Below are 17,500 nucleotides of genomic sequence, written 5' to 3' on the forward strand. Positions count from 1 at the left end.
TTCGTGTCTGATGTGCTTTTGAGGACGACGTCTCCTGCTCAGCTTGTTTCAATACAAAACTTTCTATATTTTGTGATATTTTCTTCAAACTTCTGTATTACATAAATAGTTTAATAGCTTCCTTCCTTTCAATTGTGTCACCCAGGATCACTTGAAAGATGAAATACCTGAATCCATCGAAGTTCTTATGAAAGAAGCAGAGTGGAAGAAAAAAGAATTGCACTTTGGAAAGGCCATTTCGAGTCTGTCTAGTGATGAAAGGAATTCCTTCATTCTTTCATTCCTTTCTGAATTACATCAGAACAAATCTGGGAATGATGATCGAGAAGGAACGAATGTTTATAGAATTTTAACGTCAAATCTCAAAATTGACTGGGATTTCATAGCGATGTTCTTTTCATAAAACTGATGCCCATTATATAAGACCTTCTACCTGTTATTGATATCTTATGTGATGGAATAAATGAAATTTTCCAAATATATCTAAATCACACTGATATAATTTTCTGTAAAAATCCTTTTCTAGTTCAATTAATTTCGACTGAAATTTAAGATTTGTACTTTTTTATGCACTCTAGAGAGTCTTCGCCCTTATATTTGGCTCAATGTCGCTCGCATCAGATTCTTGAAGTCTGGTGGGAGTCTTGCTGTAACTTATAATACGTCATTTTTCAAGGTTAGCTCTTCGCCAAGAGCAAAGGATGTTACCAGATGCATTGCAAAAGGCTTCAGTATTGTCTTAATGGATATGGTTAAAATTTGCCTTTCCCTCTTTATATATATATATATATATATATATATATATATATATATATATATATATATATATATATATATATATATATATATATATATATATATATATATATATAAATATATATATATATATATATATATATATATATATATATATATATATATATATATATATATATATATATATATATATATATATATATATATATATATATATATATATACCTTAAAGCGGAGGCTGGGATTTTTTATCTTTGAGAGAGAGAGAGAGAGAGAGAGAGAGAGAGAGAGAGAGAGAGAGAGAGAGAGAGAGAGAGAGAGAGAGAGAGTTACAAGGATTTTGGAAGTCTCAAAGACGTTTTATTCTACCCTTTACTTTAAGGACTGCTTATCTGGTTCTGTACGGCAGGGGAACCCTACTCTCTACAATATAGATGACACATTGTACAAACAGTTATTATCTGTTGCATGTGTTGCCAAATACTGTAAATACATAATATATGTATTTCACATATATTTGCCTAATCTTAGGGCCTAAGAGATCAAAAGAAAAAATAGTATTACTGGAAATATAATTCTTTTTAATCCATTAACTGAAATAAAAACTACCTTGAAAGTATCTTATAGTAATCAAACACTTCTCCAAATTTGAATAGAATCGGAGTGTTTCTACTTCTTGTCAAAAGATGGCAGCACACGTCCCTTGTTCCATTCATGTGAATGATTCTATCCAATTGGAAAAATTTTCATGTGAAAAAAGTAATGAACGTAATTTGATTTCCATTCACCGTATGTCATCAAGTATGAAGAAAGTGAATAACTTCTCTTTTTCATTGCTGTTTCACTAATGAAAAACAAGAAATTTTATTACTTCGTATTATTTGCTCTCTTCATTTTTTAATAAAAAGATTCAGATGACTTTTAACGCTATTTCAGGTTTCTTCTTCAACGGATTTCCTTTTCTTTTTCCTATACGAAATAATTTGAAAACAATACTAAACAAAAACTTCATCAAGCAAAGAAATGGAATATTTTTACCTGATTTTCATCACCAAATTACAATGGACCTTTCAATTCCGTCCAATAAGTATTTAGAGACAAAATAGTCTCAACTTCAAGCGCTAAATTTCTTCTTTTTCTCTCTGCTGGGAGTTTCGTTCGTATGTTCGCTCAATAAACCATAATTATCTTATTCAGTTTCTTTCATCTTCCACAACCAAAAAAATTCCTTTTTACTTGTCCGAATGCATAGACTGGCCTCCCTCCCCCAAACACCTCTTTCTCTCAGCTGTTTTTATATAAGATTCAGCTTTTCTCTTTTGCAAGGAAATCTTTGTGACTCGTTATCTTCTCATTACTTCTGAACCTTCATATCCTTTTCATGTTCCTTTCAACCGAAATAGAATATCGTCATTCCCTTCCCTAGACCAACTTCAGACGAGGTCAAATCAATAGATTTTTTTGCAGGACGCAATCAAGCCTTTTTTTTTTTTTTTGTAGCTATAAGATTTTCTTTTCTATATCTCGAATGAGGTCACTGTTATCCTAGCACAAGCTGTCGCAAGAATTGAAATAACTGAGCCAGCCTTATTCTAAAAGGCATTTCTGTATCTGACTGTAGGTCGACTGTTGCAGGTCACAATGAGGGTGCAGAAGAAGTACGTAGGTCCTACAGACTCACTCCCTGGAGGAGTAATGCCTTTGATAGATGCTTCTTTAAGATGGAAGTGAAAATTAAATTATCATTTTATACCTGATTAGAGTTCTCTTGCTTGAGGGTACAATCAGTCACACTATTCTATCTTTTTATTTTTTTTTTCACTGAGCTATTTTCCCTGTTGGAGCCCTTATAGGACCTATAGCCTCTTGCTTTTTCAACTAGGGTTGTAGCTGAGCTAATAATAATAATAATAATAATAATAATAATAATAATAATAATAATAATAACGCATTTCAGCATCTGTATTCAGGTCATATGAATACCCGATATATTTTTGGTATGGAAAAGAATCTTGAATAAGTTTGATAAACATAAGTATTGATTTGAACCTTAAATGACCCTGATAAACACAGACAGAAATCGAGTCTGATATTCCCAAAGGAGCAGATTCCCGGACCCAAATTATCGTGTGAATAAATTACTCCCAAAATGAACGATTCTGGAAAGCATATTAATATCAGTTTTACCTAAAAACTCTGCATAATATTATGCTTCCACTTGAGTTACGGGATCCACGTATAGATTTTACCTCCATTTGATCATATGTTGTTATCGCAGAAGGGTTTCTGAAGGTGTTTAGACCTTATTATTAGGAAGGTTATTTTAAGTTTATCTTTTCCAGCTGAAGCCTTTGGCCTGATTAGTATCGTCTCTGCCTGGTGTTTGCCAGTCGGGGGTCGGAGTCCTTCTCAGTCTTGTTAGTGCCATTAGTGTCTGTAACCTTACCATCCTTGTGAGCTAAGGTTGGGGTCATTGCCTGGCCCTCCCTGGTCTTAGCTTGAGTGGAGAGGGGACTTGGTGGCTCATCATATGATATATGGTCAGTCTCTAGGGCATTGTCCTGCTTTATAGGCCAGTGTCACTGTCCCTTAAGTTAGAACACTTGAAGATATCTATACAGGAAGTGCAGCAATCCTAAACCTGATTGTGATTAAATTCCGCCTGAGAAAGGAGTTAGACAGGAAGACCCCATCTCTCCTAAATTATTTACAGCATGTCTAGAAGTTTTTAAGATTTTAGATTGGGAAAATGTAGAAATTGATATTAATGGGGAACACCTTAACAACTTGAGATTTGCAGATGACATAGTTGTGTTTAGTGAATCATAGGAGGAATTATAAGAGATGATAGAAGATTTAAATAGAATAAGCAGAAATGTAGGTCTGAAAATGTATGAGTAAAAATTAATGCACAATAAATGCAGATAGACATCAAATATGAGTTATAGAGGAGCCTCTAGATATTGTTAATGAATATACAATACGTATTTAGGACAGACTGTAAGCGTTCCCCCAGGAAACAAGACCTAAATTAAAAGGATAAGCATGGGATGGAGACCATTTGGTACACAAAATGAAATTATGAAAAGTAAAATGCATCTTTCTCTTAAAAGGAAAGTCTTTAATCAAATGGTCCTATCAGTCTTAACTTATGCATCAGAAACTTGAAGCCTTACTGAAGCCTTAGAACATAAGCAAGTTACAACTCAAAGAGCTATGGGAAGAATAATGGTGGGGATAACAATAAGAGATAGAAAAAGAACAACATGGATACGAAATTAAACTAAAGTAGAGGATATTCTATAAACATATAAGAAAAGAAATGGACATGGGCAGGACATATAATGAGATTGACAGACAATAGATGGACATTAAGAATAACAGAATGGGTCCTAGATATTGCAAAAGAAGCAGAGGAAGGAAGAGAAGACGATAGCATGACGAACTAAGAAAGTTTGTGGTGTACACTGGTAGAGAAAGACCATAAACAGACCCTGATCGAAAGACATGTCTGGGCCTTTGTTCTGCAGTGAAATAGTAAGGGCTGATATTATGTAAATATTCTATTTTCGTCTGCCTGTTATTTTTGTACGTATTCAATTGTTACAGCCTTCATTATATACTTCATATTAATATATGTTTTATCTCAGAAGCTATAGTATCTAACTTATAAGCATAATATAAATGAGGATCTAGTAATTGTATATACATTCATGTTTTATATATATATATATATATATATATATATATATATATATATATATATATATATATATATATATATATATATATATATATATATATATATATATATATATATATATATATACATATATATATATATATTTATATATATATATATGTATATATATATATATATATATATATATATATATGAGCTAAGCACAGTCAGGTTGTTACTTTGTGGAATAAGTGAATGTCAACAGATCTGTTTTCTTTGTTAAAGGAAAGACGGTTATAATGTGGCGTGGGATGCCACTTTGAGAATGTCGTTATCGGCTTGGCTTTTAGGCACTCGAAAATGTTCGTTAAAAGTTAGCGTCACCAAAATCGCTCTCTATTGGTTCTCATAAGACTTTCGGGTCAAAACGACCAATCATCGATCAGGCCATAGAAAGGCCAAGGTGGGCGGTTGAACTGCCCATAGTTTTTTGGTCAGTTACGGTTGGGAGGCGTGAGTGGGTAGACCTACACGTTCAGGTCACGGGTGCCAGAATGAGTGCCAACCAGTACCATTTCTCTGAGGACTTTTTATTAGTAAAGTAACGTAATGATAATTAAGGGTCGCCCTTGTAGCTTAAATAGAATATAGCAGCTGTGGAAAATTAACAATTCGACTATCATTGGTGCATGATCCTACCCTCTCTCATAATAGTGTTAGCCATCAATTGTCTCTATCTTTGTTTCCCCAAGACGTGAAGTTGAACCCCCCTTAATACGACCTAAATCGGGTCATATTAAATGGTGTCAGGTGTTGTGGGGTGATTAACAAATTAGCGTCTGTGCTAAGTGATTTTAGCCGACGTGAGATTTTTGAAAAAGTGGAAACAAAAGAGACTAGTGACAATGGTTAACACGAGAAGTTCGACGTCGAGTGGAGGTGACGAAAACAGAGAGGGAGGGGAAAGGAATGACGCAGCTATTGTAGAATCGGTACTCGGGGAAGAGAATTTGGGAACAGGCGCACCAATACTCATACAAACACTCAGTGGAGGTGACGAAAACAGAGAGGGAGGGGAAAGGAATGCCGCAGCTATTGTAGAATCGGTACTCGGGGAAGAGAATTTGGGAACAGGCGCACCAATACTCATACAAACACTCATGCGCGAATTGGCGGAAATACGTAGATACATGCAGAAAGATCAGAACAATAGAAGTGACATTACAACCTCAACTCGGTCGGAAATTGACGCGAGACCTTCAATAGAACCAGTGCGAGCGCGTGATCTTCTGGTACCAACGATTCCGATTGTCGAGTTCAATGATTCCCAACCCGCTGAGGGATACTTTTCGATTGAAGCCTTCTTGGCGGTGGTAGAGGAGGCTACTGCAGGATGGTCCGATAGACATCGGATTATACTGGCCACCCAGAAGATAACCGGGGCAGCAGCCGACAAGTTACTAGGATGGATGGGTCGGCCAACGGACTGGGAGTCCTTCAAAAACGAACTCTTGAAACGGTTTGGCCTCGCTGAAACTGAGAAGACGACCCTGTGGCAGAAGTACCAGCCAACCTTGCGGGCAGGAGAATCCCTCTCGTGTTTCGTCGCACGGATGTCTAGAGATTTAAATAGTTTCGCTCCGGAAAGCTGTAAGGACCCAGGATGGCGAGAAAGATACTGCAAACAGAAACTGATGGAAGCGCTCCCCTTGTCAGTCACGGCCGCCCTACAAGTTCCCGGGCAGTCCTTGTACGATGTCCTTCCTACCGTACAGGCAGCGCTGCGCGTATACAGGGAACGACGAGCGGGGGAAGGGGCGAACCAGTGGCCGACATCCACGATAGCTGCAGCCCAGACGGTGAGGCAGCCCGACACCCAGCCGGCTTTGACAGCCTCCCAGGGGCGGGGTACCCGTAGCAGTGGACCTCGAAGAGGCAGGGGTCCGAGAAGTGGGGATGCAGTGAATGGCAGTTGTTGGAACTGTGGGGGAAGGGGGCACCTCCGAGCTGTATGCCCCACCGTCGAGCAGCGGCGGTGTTTTGGATGCCATGCCACAGACCACCTACTGAACAGCTGTCCAAAAAACGGCGTCGGCTCAAGGGATCACGTTCCCCCTTCACCAACCAGAGGAAGGGGAAGACAACGCGGGAGGGGCACCAACGGTCCCGCGGGCCGTCTGTCCGAACCGCCAGTACCGAAGACAGAAGAGCCAAGGAGTCAAACGTCACCCCCCAGTGTGACGTCGGGAGAGGACAGTCAGTACCCCAGCCAGCAGTAAGGGATACCCCCGGGTCAGCGAGCGCGACTTCCCCGGGAGTGCCAGAGCGGGTTCGGGAGGTAGAGCAGCCGCCTCCCACCGCCGCTCCCACACATGCAAGCAGGAATGCGGTCCCCGTTCTTAGAGTAGAGCTGGGATCGGGTATCCAACGCGCTCTGCTTGATTCCGGGGCCAGTGTCTCCCTTATGGAAGAACATTTGGCGACGGATGCCATACAAACATCGAAGGAGTACCTGGTGTTGTACACAGCTGGGGGTCACAAACTAATGACCCGACGTATCGTTAGACAGAGATTCATCCTTCAAGGTCGAGAAGTGACCCATGCCTTCTATGTCATTCCGACATTAAATATGGGGGATATTCCCATTATCCTGGGAATCGATTTCATCAAGGAGAAACAAATGACAATACGGGGCCCCGATGGGGAGGGGCTGGAAGTGAGGTGGAAAGTGGGACCAGGAGAAGAGACAGAGATACCAGTTATGGGGGAAACTCGGCCACAAGTCAGGGTCGCCCTCACTGCTAAGGGGACAGCAGGGGCGGTTCCTGCCGGGCCGGAGGCAGGTGAATCAATCCCCCCCTCCTCCCTCTACTCCCTATCAGTGGCACCCGCACCGGAAATGCGCGAAGGTGACCTCGTATACGTGAAACCACATCAAAAGTGGCAGGATTTCATGTATCCAGGGGTCTCCACCGTTACCGAAGGAAAGGTTGAAATTCCCTTTATGAATGTAAGTACCCAGTGGTTCCGCTTAGGCACTGAGTCGGTCTGCGACCTTGAGTTATGTTCATTTGTGACAGCCGAACGGACACTGGCGACCTTGTCTTTCCATGGTCAAGGTCCCGGTCCGGAAAGGCTGAGAAAGCTCCGTCAAACAGCTATTGGAGCGACACCAATTAATTATTATAAGAGAGTAGGAGATATTGTAGAGAATTTTGAGGACGTAATTGCAGTTGGAGATGAAACCCCAGGGAGAATTACTAAGTTTCCATTTAACATCGAGACTGGCAGCCACCCCCCAATTCGTTCTAAACCTTATAGGACTCCCGTCTGTCATGTAGAGGCAATTGAAAGAGAAATAAATAAATTAAAAGAGCAAGGTACGATTCGAGAAAGCGAGTCCCCCTGGGCTTCTCCAATTGTAATGGTTCGTAAGAAGGATGGTTCTTTTCGATTATGCGTAGATTATAGGAGGATAAATGCTGTTACCAAGGATAATGCATACCCTTTGCCCTCTATCGAGGAACTGTTACTTAAAGTCAGGGAAAGCAGGTTTTTTTCTACTTTAGATTTAAAGTCCGGATATCACCAAATTCCCTTAGCTGAAGAGAGTAAAGAAAAGACGGCCTTTATAGCAAATGATCAGTTGCTTGAGTATAATTATCTTCCTTTCGGATTAAAGAATGCTCCTGCCCATTTTTCTCGTGTGATGATGTCTGTATTAGCTTCATTGCTAGGACATAGTGTTTTTGTCTATTTGGATGATATAATTGTAATTGGGGCTACGGCAGACGAGCATGAAAAAAATCTTATACAAGTGTTAGAAGCTTTGAGACGTCAGGGGATGAAGATTAATTTAGACAAATGTAAATTTTTTCAACAAGAGGTAGAATTTTTGGGGCACATAGTAACGCCCGAAGGCCTAAGGCCTTGTGCCGATAAAGTAGCTGCAATCAAGGAATTCCCAGAGCCAAGAAACGCTAAGGAAGTAGCCAGTTTTCTCGGGCTCGCTGGCTATTACCGTAAGTTTATACAGAACTTCGGTCACATAGCACGACCGCTAGATTCATTGAGGAAGCGGCCTGAATTTCAGTGGGGAGGAAGAGAAAAAACTGCTTTTCAGACATTAAAGAATGCACTCACGAGCGACGAACTTCTGGCTTATCCAAGGTTCGATCGGCCATTTTTAGTAACGACCGACGCGAGTCAGATCGCGATCGGCGGAGTCATTTCTCAGGTTGATGATGAAGGGAATGAGAGGCCTATTTGTTTCGCTTCACGGGCTTTAAAGGGACCAGAGGTTAGGTACAGTACCTTCGATAGGGAGGCATTGGCAATTCTATGGATGCTGGAGAGACACCGCTACTTCTTGCTTGGGCATAAAATTAAAATAAATACAGATCATCGGCCGTTGCGAGACTTGTTTAAAAAAGGGGAATTAAATACTCGGCAAGCTCGGTGGATTGAGCGGTTGTTAGAGTTTGATATTGCAAATTTCGAGCATATTTCGGGGAAGTCAAATAAAGTAGCAGACGCTCTCTCCAGGACCGCCATAGCGGCTGTAACAACTAGGTCGGCAAGGCGGAAGGGAAAACAACAGGAGAGTTCGGGGTCAAATACACCTGTGGGAGGAGCGCATAGAAAACGGGAAGAACTTGGCAACTCTAGTGTGAGAGAGAGAGAGGACGAGGGCTGTCCGGAGAAGGTGGAAGTTCCACGGGGGGAATTCAGAGAGAATGCCCCGTGAATGAGTGTGTGATCGATTTGTGTGGCTGGAGTGTGGGTGAGCTCGTTGCAGGACAAAAATCTGAACCTTGGATCGAACAGGTCAAGAGGTGCGTGAGAGATGCGAGTAGCAAACTCCCGGATTTCTTGCGCATGCGACGAGATGAGTTCTTCATCGAAGACGATATCCTATTTTATAAGCATGAAAAGAGACCGGGAGATATCCGATCTCGCGTTGTTCTCCCTTCCTCTTTGATAGAGAAAGCCATCCATGTAATTCATGTAAGTCCTTACGCAGGACATGTAGGTATAGAGAGAGCCTTGAGAAGGGCCAGAGAGTCATTTTTTTGGATAGGGATGAAAAAAGACATTGTTAGGTTTATTAATAAGTGCCATGTGTGTAACACTATGCGGAACCACAACCATGTGATCCCGAAGGCCAGAACATGGTCAATAGTGCCTGTTAAGTTTAATAGAGTGCATATGGACGTTTTGGGTCCATTTCCCCCCGGTGACGGGCAGTTTAAGTACGTGTGTGTGTTTGTAGATGCATTCACACGCTTCACACACACGTATGCAATGGTGGACAAAACCGCAGTGTCGGTTGCGAAGGCGTTGTGCTCCTTCATAGTGAGGTACGGATGTCCACGTACATTGATAAGTGACAATGGTCGAGAGTTTGTGAATGAAGTGTGTAAGGGGGTAACCCAGATCATGAACATAAATCATTTCACGATCGCCTCTTATCGGCCATCAGCAAATGGGCTCGTCGAGTCCCATAACCGAGAGGTGACAAATATCTTAAGGTATCTTGTGGGGGACAATCCAAACCAGTGGGTGGAAATGTTGCCGTGGGCGGAGTTCACCCTAAATACGGCATATAATAGCTCTATTAGGGATACACCGTTTTTTATACTATATGCACAGGACCCTGTGTTGCCGTATACCGTTATCATGGACCCCCACACCCTGCCATTATACAACACAGAACAATATCGGGTGATGATGTGTAATTTGGCTCGGAGAGTGTTTCAGATAACCCAAAAGTACTTGCTGAGAGCCAATGAGAAGTATCAGACGAAATACGATCAGCGTTTCCGAACGCGCACGTCTCATATACAGATAGGGGACAGAATCTATCTAAGAAGGTTGCAACCGAGGAAGCATAAACTGGAAGCCGCATATGTTGGACCGTATCGTGTAAAAGAAATTAAAGCCGATACGGCGGTCATCCAACACATCCGGACCGGGACCAAAGGCGAGTATCACCTTTCTCACATGCGCCCGGTCCGGGAGGACAACTTGGTGTGGTATCTGAATAAGCCGGTGCCACCTTACCCCGGGCTACCTGGCTACCTGGGAGAGGAAGGTGAAGAGGAGGCACAAGCGACTGTCCGTGCCGTCCTCCAAGCACGAGAGAGTACGAGAAAACGTGGGTCTTGAGATAATGTCTACCACGAGGTGATAGAAGTCATAAAAATCAGGTCTTTTACGTATGTTCATTCCGAGTGTTTTGTGAAAAGATGAATTAAATTTTGTTTCGTTTTTTTTTTTGGTTTTGTTCTAAGCATATCACGAGTATATCATTTATCATACTGGGAAATTTCTGTTGCATTTATGTTATGTTGGAAATAATTCAAATTTCATTGATTTGTGTTGGTACCAATTTTGCTATTACCAATGGTTTTATGTATGGTTTTCCATTGTTTGTGTTATACTGTATTTAAAGAATATCATTTTTCTGTGGAGGTTTTCAGTGCTATTACAGGTAATTATTAATCATGGGTTGAAAATTGAACATCATTACTTATGTTTTTGTTTTTTTTAGGAGAATTAATATTGCTCGGTTATTGATAAGTATGTTTTTCTTTTTATTATTATTCACTGTTTGAGTTTGCTCTTTATTGCAGTGTCACGGATGGTTAGAAATGGTTTCCTTATAATGGTAAATGTATCAAAGAGTACTGGAATTGTAAGTTATTCATTTTGATTTCTCTTAATTTTTATCATTTTCTTTAATTTGTGTATGTGATGATTTGTTGGTCCTTATGGAATTTTATTACATTTGAAACATTATTATTTTTCTGATTTTGTGCTCCAAATTTCGATGACGATGTATTTAAACCTGATTTTGTGTTTCTGTATGATCTATTGTGGGCGTGATATTCATCTTTGTGTAACTTGCAATTGTAACACGCCAAAAAGGCCCTTTGATTTGGTTTAGGTATTTAATTTTAATGTTTGCATGCTCCCGAAGAGAGTGGTACTCAGAGGCAACATCTAGTGGAAAAAGAAAGATTGTGTTCAGTGAAAAAAAAAGAGAGAGAAAAAAATTGTTTTGAGAAAAAAATCTGATAAGTGTGAATTTTACGGGACGTAAAAATTTGGGAAGGGAGTGATGAGCTAAGCACAGTCAGGTTGTTACTTTGTGGAATAAGTGAATGTCAACAGATCTGTTTTCTTTGTTAAAGGAAAGACGGTTATAATGTGGCGTGGGATGCCACTTTGAGAATGTCGTTATCGGCTTGGCTTTTAGGCACTCGAAAATGTTCGTTAAAAGTTAGCGTCACCAAAATCGCTCTCTATTGGTTCTCATAAGACTTTCGGGTCAAAACGACCAATCATCGATCAGGCCATAGAAAGGCCAAGGTGGGCGGTTGAACTGCCCATAGTTTTTTGGTCAGTTACGGTTGGGAGGCGTGAGTGGGTAGACCTACACGTTCAGGTCACGGGTGCCAGAATGAGTGCCAACCAGTACCATTTCTCTGAGGACTTTTTATTAGTAAAGTAACGTAATGATAATTAAGGGTCGCCCTTGTAGCTTAAATAGAATATAGCAGCTGTGGAAAATTAACAATTCGACTATCATTGGTGCATGATCCTACCCTCTCTCATAATAGTGTTAGCCATCAATTGTCTCTATCTTTGTTTCCCCAAGACGTGAAGTTGAACCCCCCTTAATACGACCTAAATCGGGTCATATTTATATATATATATATACATATATATATATATAAATATATATATATATATATATATATATATATATATATATATATATATATATATATATATATGATAAAAGTACCTTGAAATATATAATTTACAAACGTGTGTGTGTGTGTGTTTACACCCAAGATAATGATACCCCATAAACACATGTATCCACGCACGCATACACACTGTATTTAATTGCATATATTAAAATCTCAAATGAACATGGACTAATGTGGAAATTATTCATCAATTTAGATCACAAGGAAAAATTTTAGGTTTCATTTTCATTAGTTGGCTCAACAGCAGCACTTCCGTACCACTACAAAAGATACATCATACATATGCGATATTCAGTACTAAACTCTCTCTCTCTCTCTCTCTCTCTCTCTCTCTCTCTCTCTCTCTCTCTCTCTCTCTCTAAAAGAAATCAAACATGACCAAGGGATGGGTTGAAAAAAACGAACCTAAATGAGCAGGCCTCTCCAGTATTCTACACCTCTCTCAACGGGTTATACAAATACACATAACACCTATAGACCCATGTTCTATTTTATACAAGTATACAATTCCTTAAGTTATAATAAGTATATAAATAATTAAATAAAAAGAACATTACATATCTCATGCAAATTAACATACTCCATATTCTTTCAAGTATTCTTATGTGGTACCAAATGTGAGTCCTACAGGTGTATGTGTGTCCTACACAATACATGCTTGCGAAATTTGTAAAAATGTCAACTAAAACCGAATGTTCAAAAAGAACATTAAATAAAAACAGTTACTGATTGCAACTAGAAAAAATATATATAGGCCTATTACGTCCGCAAGATTAGGAAACGTAACTTTTATTACTATGATTTTTTTCTGGTGAAAATAAGCTTAGGCCTCTTGAGGAAGAACTCATTCAATTTATTAAATTTTTGGATATATGAAGTGTTATGTGGGTGTGTGTGTGCGTGCCTGTGCCCAATTATTCAAGAAGAAAATTGTATCTTTACAACATTATCTATACAAATTAAATCCATTTATTTCTTCTTACACAGTTTTCAGAGAGAGAGAGAGAGAGAGAGAGAGAGAGAGAGAGAGAGAGAGAGAGCGCTCGACGAAACTCTTCAGCATCAGCAAGCTAACAAACATCACAGGAGTCGAGACAGCAAGTCAGCAACTTAACGTGAAGACTCAGCCTTGGTTCTCCCCCTGGAGGGGGTTTAAGCTGCTCTCTCTCTCTCTCTCTCTCTCTCTCTCTCTCTCTCTCTCAGAAACACGAAACTAAATCAGAGAGAGCGAGAGACACCAGAAGGGCGTATATGACAGTGAAAGGTTTTCTTTCTCTATTCCCTCGTCTTTAACGTCGATAATTCATAAGTAGCTTAGATTTACTGCATCTCATTAGGTCTCTTTTTTAAGGAATATACTTGAATATTCCGTTTGTTATAAATAGAGAAAATAATGTCGGCAACAGAATAAAATTAACAATAATAATACATAAATGAAATTTGATATTTCAAACATCCGATGATTCGAGTGTCTGATGAGCAGAGTGCCAAATTTCCTCTTGACAACCTTATTTCCCTTAATAATAGTGATACTGTATAAGGCCTTTCATGTACATTTGGCAACAATTGATGAACATCAAAGGCTACGTTATAGTATAATAGGGATATATAATTCACTCTCTCTCTCTCTCTCTCTCTCTCTCTCTCTCTCTCTCTCTCTCTCTCTCTCTCTCTCTCTCTCCTCCAATTCTACTTGATAACTTTCTCTGGCATTCCTATGGTTTTTTATGAAAATTGTGTGGCTAAGCAGAAGTCAATGGATACGAGAGAGAGAGAGAGAGAGAGAGAGAGAGAGAGAGAGAGAGAGAGAGAGAGAGATTTTATAATAAAGTTCAGACTTAATTGTACACAATAAACCAAAATCCTTTTAATTAACTTCCACCATGATTGGTCTACATATGACCATGGTGTAGCTTCCCCCATCGACTCCATCCAAATCAAAAATATTGATAATGAAATAAGAGATCCTCACTGGGTCTCGAAAAGGGTTAGCCTGTCTAAAAAACGAAATAAAATGAGAAAATTTATTTTACGTGACCTGCGAAAACTGGTAGTTGAATTTTATATATATATATATATATATATATATATATATGTATGTATGTGTGTGCATCCATGTGTGTGTCAAATCATTTGTTCATATATATATATATATATATATTGTTATGAACTTCAAGATGGTCTGAAGTTGAAGTTCTTACGGACCTGATATTTCAGATCAGTACCACAAGAAGGGTATGATCCCTGACAAAAACAACACTCAAAGAGTACAATATCAGAGAGGATACACAAAACGAGAAACTATAGATTAACAATAATTTATTACATCAAAAATTTATTATAATAAAAGAACCCCGCTGAAAACTGAATAATGGGGAGAAAAATACAAGCACACACAATGCCAAAGCAGTCACTCCTTCAATTGCCTACCTAACTAACATGCTAAGGAATAAGAGAAAGTATTCAGTGGAAGAAAGAAAAACACTCTTTCCCTAACATACGATAGGCGGAGACTCAAAAGGGGGGGGGGGGAAACCTTAACCTATAACTTAAACCTAAATTTTTACAAACAAAGTACATTGTACTAAAGACATACTCATTTAACAATATAAAACTCATAACTCAAGTAGAATCCATTAATTGTCGCACGAAAAATCATCCAAGGACGTCTCTAGTTAAGTGTAGACACTGACACTAACTAAATAAGGGGTTGCTGTACCACCACATGAAGAAAATATAAAATTGTTAATAACAATAAAGTGGGCTTACTCTTCTTCGCCACTAAAGGGCCTCCTCACGACTCCAAGGGCACAATGTTCAGGCAGAGGCAGGTGACTAAAGGGCGTATATTACGATCGCACTATGGGCCATCCACAGGAGCAAATGCTATGCTCTACTTCAACAAAAGATCTGTAGAAATCCTCGGTGAGGCACAAAGTCCAATCCTCCATCAACGGATCCCAAACAATCCAGCTTCGGACAAAGGGCACGAGCACACAGGGTCACTCTTTAGGGACGCAACAACATGCGGGAGTGCTCAAGGAAGACTCTTCCATCCAAAAGTACACTGCCGTAAACTGCCAAATATATAGCACACTGGTCCTTCTATAGTGGAGCCGAGTACCGAACTGCCGAACAAATATCACAAGGCCCCCTCGAAAACTCCGGGAAAGGGGCAAAATATGACGTGGCACGGACGATATAAAAGAAAAAGAAACAAACTTCATGGGCGGAGTACCAATATAAATTATTAACAACCGTTAAGGAGAGGCAAAAGACCCATATCCAGCGTTCAGGGAGAAACTCAAAGGAAACTGGATTAAACTAAAAAACTTACGTTAAAAAGGTCATCAAAACTGAATAAATTACGTTAATTTATAATATATATATATATATATATATATATATTTAAATATATATAGATATCCATATATATATATATATATATATATGTATATTTATATATATATATATATATATATATATTTATTTATTTAAATATATATAGATATCCATACATATATATATTATATATATACATATATATATATATATATATACACACATATATACATATATATATATATACATACATATATATATATATATATATATATTATAGATATATATATATATATATATATGGACTTTAATTTTCAATGTAAAGAGTTTTTTTCGACCTTAAGATGTAGAATTATATCAAAATTTTGTTTGAAATCTGAGTGCAAATAAAATGAGGAATATATACATATAAATAAAGATACTTTTGTAAAGATAATTTTCAACTTTGTTTCCATTTTTTTGTCAAATTCTAATTGTAAAGACTGATCTATTTATAATTAGTTCGCTTTACTTTCTTTTGGGTTTTCTTTGTGCTTTATAGTTTGAAATCGTTATCTAATAGAAATGCACTTGGGGTTTTCCCTCCCATAAAAGTCTTGGTGTTAGGATTGCATGGCAACAGGGATATTCATTTGAGAGGAAAAGTTCCTTTGATAGAAGCGAAGCACAAGTTAGAGGATGTAGGCAGAGGGAGAGAGAGAGAGAGAGAGAGAGAGAGAGAGAGAGAGAGTGAGAGAGAGAGAGAGGGTGCATTGTCTCCCTGGTGGATGGGAGAGTTCAAAGATGAGATAGAGGATGCATGAAAGGAATTGTAGGATAGGAGGAGCTCTGAAAGTCTAAGTAGAGACTAAGAATCTGTCTATAAAAGGGTCCCATCAAGGCGGTGTCCCGTGACTGACTTCATCTAGAAAGTACATAAGTAAATACCTATGAAAGAAAAGTGGTTCTTCAGGTAATACACAAAGTTACTTGATGAAAGAGTTTACTGAAAATGCCAAGACCCAAATAAGTCAAGTAATAGAGAACATAAAGAGTTGAAATACAAAGGAAAATGGTGACAGGAGGAATTTGAAATGAACATTGAAGAAAGGGCAACACTGGAGACATGGACCGTTATTAGTTAAATAAAAAGACCAAATACTCCCCCCCCCCTCTCTCTCTCTCTCTCTCTCTCTCTCTCTCTCTCTCTATGAACGACATACTCTCACGACTCCTGTGGAGGATTTCCCTGACAGATCCGAAGATGACTCCAAAGGAAGAAGCTTCAAGGAGATCACCTTTGAATAAGGTCACGTCTATTTTATCCTGAATAAAGTCCAGGTGCTGTTTTAGCTCATCAAGAAGCTAGATTATTCGAATGTTGTTTAAATACGTAGCAACAATTATATTATAATCAAATGCATGGATTTTGATAACCTGAATATGCAATATGTTGGAATGATAAGGCGGTTTAGATTATCAGATAGACTTTGTTTTGTTACGAACATTACATACAATGGTATTCCCATTTCATCATAAAATCAAACAAAAAGCATTATCTTAGACAATTTCATTTGAAATAATTTTTTCCTTCCATCTTCAATATAAATTGGTTGATATTTTAGACATTTATGAATTATATGTCTAAAATTTAGGCTACTTTATAATTTGGACAAAATATTTTCAGTCATCGAGCTAGCATAAAGATTGATTTTATAGAATTTTCACCAAAACTTTGAAATTATTGACGTTAAAATCCTGAAGGATTGTCGCTGCTCTCTAGTCAATTTTTTTTGGATGTTTTTTTCTTAATTTTTTTCTTCTTCCTCTTCTCGTTAGATCATGTAATCGTTTCTTCTCTTTACTATTGTTTTCCTTTCTTTAGCACTCTCCCATTTACGGGGCTTCGCTGAACAATAAATTCTCCGTAAACACTGATCAAAGCTTTGACCTTCTTCAA

Source organism: Palaemon carinicauda, chromosome 25 (assembly GCF_036898095.1).
Source record: "Palaemon carinicauda isolate YSFRI2023 chromosome 25, ASM3689809v2, whole genome shotgun sequence".
In the NCBI taxonomy this organism is placed as follows: Eukaryota; Metazoa; Arthropoda; class Malacostraca; order Decapoda; family Palaemonidae; genus Palaemon; species Palaemon carinicauda.